The sequence below is a fragment of the Corvus kubaryi genome, unplaced genomic scaffold (genome assembly GCF_017639235.1).
Source record: "Corvus kubaryi isolate FWS band 111438036 unplaced genomic scaffold, C.kubaryi_AGA036_p1.0 split1-131, whole genome shotgun sequence".
Taxonomy (NCBI): Eukaryota; Metazoa; Chordata; class Aves; order Passeriformes; family Corvidae; genus Corvus; species Corvus kubaryi.
In genome coordinates, this window is record NW_024582073.1 from 30347010 (window position 1) to 30351665 (window position 4656).

Below are 4656 nucleotides of genomic sequence, written 5' to 3' on the forward strand. Positions count from 1 at the left end.
GCCCCCTCCTGTCAGGGACTTGTGCAGAGCCACAAGGTCCCCCCTGAGCCTCCTTTGCTCCAGCCTGAGCCCCTTTCCCAGCTCCCTGAGCTGCTCCAGCCCCTTCCCAGCTCCTTCCCTGGACACGATGGACGCTGGGTCGGGACAGACGGACACTGATCCCAGCTCACCCCCCATCCCGGGATCCAGGAGGAGCTGGGGCTGCAGTGGGGTGTGGGATGATGCTGCCAGGGATGCAGGGCTGGGATGTGGCTGCCTGCCAAGGGTTTCCATGGAAACAGCAGCTGCTGCAGCAGGACTGCAGTGGGGGGTGCAGGGATGGCTCTGCCATGGATCTGGCACCGGGAGGGGACACCTGGGGGCAGCTGCTGGTGACCCCTGGGCAAGGGTGGGAATCCAGACACACCTGCCTGGGACGGACAGGACACAGGGAATGGCTTCCCACTGGAAAAGGGGAGATTTGGGTGGGGTATTGGGAAGGAATTCCTCCCTGTGTGGGTGGAGAGGCTCTGGCACAGGGTGCCCAGAGAAGCTGTGGCTGCCCCTGGATCCCTGGAAGTGTCCCTGGAGCAGCCTGGGCTAGTGGGAGGTGTCCCTGCCCACGGCACGGGGTGGGATTGATGGGATTTAAGGTCCCTTCCCACCACAAAGCATTCCATCATTCTATGTCCCCAAGTGCCACATCCACACGGGTTTAAACCCCTCTAGGGACGATGACTCCGCTGCTCCCTGAGCAGCCTGTGCCAGTGGCTCGAGGAATCCCAGAATTCCAGGGATTCAGCCCAAGGAGAGCGGTGGAACTGCCCCAATTCCCAGGCGTGTCCAAGTGTTTGCCTTCCTCAGCCAGCAGCTCCCATAAGGAATTCCCTGTTCCCCCAAACCCACACCCCCCCACTTTGCCACCATTTCCTGCCGGATCTTGACTCTGCTTCACTCCCACTTCCCAAAATTCTCCTGTTCCCTGCTGGGTGCCCTGTGGCTGCAGGGACACCGGGATGGGGACAGGGGTGTCCCTCAGGCTCATGGCTCCTTTTCTGCTCTCTCCACAGATTCCCTGGATGCTGCCAAGGCCAGCAAACTGGTGAGTGACCCCGGCACTCTGTCGCCTCTGGGAGGTTTTCATCCCACTGGGAAGAGCACATGGACAGACTTTCATGGGATAAAATGCCCATGGAAAAGCGAATTTCTCCCGAAACCCATGGGAAACGAGGTGTGAAAAATGTCATTTTCAGCCACTGGCCAGGAATCTGTCAGTTCCTGAGGGATTATCCAGCACAGTGCCCCATGTTTGGATCCGAGTTCAGCAGCATTCCTGAGCTGCTTCCTTCAAATCCATGGAATCATGGAAGGGACCTCCAAGCCCCCTCAGTTCCTGCCACAGGCAGAGACACCTTCCACTATCCCAGGCTGCTCCAAGCCCCGTCCAACCTTGCCTGGAACACTTCCAGGGATGGGGCAGCTCTAAGGACCCCCCAATCCCATGGGAAGAGTGCGTTCCTTGGGATGGGTGACACTGGCTCGCTCTGGCTTCCATGGGTGAACACCTCTGTCTTCATCCAGGAGCTCCAGTGGCTCCTGGGACGTGCTGTATCCAAATGTGAGGGATATTTCCTAAGGAATGGGAATCTGGTGCAGGTTCCTGTCCTCAGGAATGGCCATAAGAGTGTGGGGTAGTGAGGAATCATGGAATACTGAGGTTGGAAAAGCCCTCTGAGCCCATCGAGTCCAGCACTGCCCAGGTCACCATTCCTGGGAACTGGGTGATCCTGGGGACACGGCAGATGGGTTTGTGTGTTTTGGGGTAGGAACTGGATTTTCCATGGGGATAAACTGGCCCAACTGGGATGTTGGGAAGCAGTGGGAAAGGAAGTGGTGGGGACAAGGCGTTTCTGTGTGAGTGGCACCTGCAGGGCTGGGTCAGGGCTCATCGAAGCCCAGCCTCCTGCGCTGCCCTTCCGGATAATTCCCAGCAGTGGGAATTCTGCTCTCCACCCCACTTTGGGACAGCTGGGATGGGGATGGAGCAGCACCTGGGGACTTGTCGGGCTCAGATCCCAGGGAATGTGAGCTCCAGCCAGTGGAAACAGATTCCCTGTCCTGTATTAGAGAGGTTTGGGAAGGTTTTTGGCTTTTCCTGCTGTGTGGGGTTGGATCCATCAACCCCTGGCACTGCTGGAGCCCCGTGCTCCATGTGCTCCCTGCCTGATCCTCCTGGTTTAATTCCACCCTGGAATTCATTAAAAGACAAAGAGGATATTTAGGAAACCTCAGCGTTCTTGAAATCAGGGAATGGGGATTGTTCCTGGAATTTTTTTTATGCTGCTGGAGAAGGGCTCAGGACAGGAGGTGCTGCTCCATGTGCGTTCCGGGGCATTCCCGGAACCATGGAATGGTTGGGAATGGGAATGGGAGGGACCTTAAAGCCCATCCATGGGCATTTTCCACTATCCCAGGTTGCACCAAGCCCTGTCCAACCTGACCCTGGACACTTCCAGGAATAGGGCAGCCACAGCTTCTCTGGGAAATCCATTCCAGGGCCTCCTCACCCTCCCAGCCAGGAATTCCTTCCCAAAATCCCATCTCTCCCTGCCCTCTGGCAGTGGGAAACCATTCCCTGTGTCCTCGCATCCTCTTCCTCCTGCATCCTGGCCGCCCCAATCCCTTTAACCTGTCTGATTTGTTCCCCTTTGGATGTGTCCTGACTCCCCAAATTCTCCGTGCTAGGAGGGACAGGAGGTGGATCCGGAGCGAGGGGGGTCACTCCAGGGCTGTTTTCTCCTTCATTTACTTCCATTTCCCTGATTACCTTTCCCCTCCTGCCTTTCCTGCAGCCCAGGGTGGGGGTGTTCCCAGGGAATGTTTCCCTGGAGCCACGGGGTCTGTCTAACATTCCTTCTGTTCCCTCCTCACGCAGCGCGGAGCCAAGCCCAAAAAGGTGCCGTTTGTCCCTTTTCCGCGCGCGGCCGCATGCCGGGGCCATCGTCATCCTCACTGTGTCCCCATCCCGCTCCATCCCAGCGCTGCATGGCTGTCCTTGCATGTGCTCCCAGCCAGGGAGGGGACATCGCTCCGGGGCGGAACGTGGTGCTGTCGCATCGACGTGGAATCGTGGGATGTTTGGGTGGGAAAAGCCTCAGAGGCCAGCGGGTTCCCAAGCTGTGTCCCCAAGTGTCACATCTGCAGGGCTGTGAAATCCCCCCCCGGGAATGGGGGCTGTCCCCCCTGCCCTGGGCAGCCTCTTCCAATGCTTTCTGACTCTTTCCATGAAGGAATTTTCCCATTGTCCAACCGGAACCTCCCCTGGCACAACCTGAGGCCGTTCCCTCACAGATATTTTTATAAACCCGAAACCCTCCGGTGGCTCGGGGACAAGTGGCACCTTCTCAGGGCTGTCCTGTCCTGTCCTCTTAGGGACACCCAAACCCACCTGGTTTGTGACAATTATTGAAGCCAAAAAGCTTTCGGACAAGGATGAGCTGAAACTCCAAGGAATCCCGGAATGGTTTGGGTTGGGATGGACGTTAGCACCCATCTCATTGCATGCCATGGGCAGGGAGACCAAATCATCATTCCCTGCAGGAAATCGGGGGAATTTTTTTTCTTCCCCTTGGGAATTTTGCCAAGAGAAAAGCCAAGGAGGGCACTGGAGACGTGGGAGAGGGGAGGGAGGTGGTACCTTGTGTGCCCTCAGCGTCCCTTTGGTCCAGCTTTGCTTTCCAGCCACTTCTGTGTCGATTTTTGGGTGGAAAAATGGTCCAAAGAGCTCTGGTTGTCCATGGGAAGTCCGGAGGTGAGGAGCGATGTGGAATCTGCCTAGAGAGAGCCTGTGGAGAGAGGCTGGGAGCACGTGTCCCCAAGTGTCCCCTCCTCGTGTCCCCCCAGATCCAGGTCTCTGTGTGTCCCCAAGGCTCCAGGGTCCCTGTGGATCCCTCATCCCGGTCCTGCCAGCTCCAAGGGGCTCTGCTGTGGGATGAAATTCCCCTTTGGAATGTTGGGTTCTTCCTTCCCTGTCCCTGTTCTGGCAGGTTTGCAGCTGCTCTGTGTCCCCGCTGTCTGCTCGGAGCTGCGGGTGGGATTAGGATCACGGGGGTGTGACCGTCACTGCCCCGAGGATCACGGATCTGTCACTGCCCCGAGGATCGTGGATTTGTGACTGTCACTGTCCTGGCAATCATGGAGGTTGTGACTGTCACTGTCCCGAGGATCAGGGATCTGTCACTCTCCTGGGGATCTGTCACTGTCACTGTCCTGAGGATCGTGGGGGTGTGACAGTCACTGTCCTGAGGATCATGGGTCTGTCACTGTCACTGTCCTGAGGATCCTGGGTCTGTCACTGTCCTGGGGATTGTAGTGACAATTGTTTTCCTGAGGATCATGGGTCTGTGACTGTCACTGTCCTGAGGATCCTGGATTTGTGACTGTCACTGTCCTGAGACTCATGGGGGTGTGACTGTCACTGTCCTGAGGATCATGGGTCTGTCACTGTCCTGGGAATCCTGGATCTGTCACTCTCCTGGGGATCTGGATCTGTGACTGTCACTGTCCTGGGGATCCCGGATGTGTGACTGTCCTGGGGATCCTGGATCTGTCGCTGTCACTGCCCTGAGCATCCCAGTGTGTGACTGTCACTGTCCTGAGGATCATGGGTCTGTCACT

At 57.3% G+C, this 4656-nt stretch overlaps 1 long non-coding RNA gene across 1 annotated transcript in view; it reads right to left on the bottom strand.

Moving 5' to 3' along the window:
- LOC121676420 overlaps nt 1-4622 on the bottom strand; it is an 11704-nt gene extending 7082 nt beyond the window's left edge. The window contains exon 1 of the long non-coding RNA XR_006020452.1: nt 3677-4622. This is a non-coding gene — a long non-coding RNA (uncharacterized LOC121676420). The remainder of the gene's footprint in view (nt 1-3676) is intronic.
- Between the last annotated feature and the right edge of the window lie 34 nt (nt 4623-4656).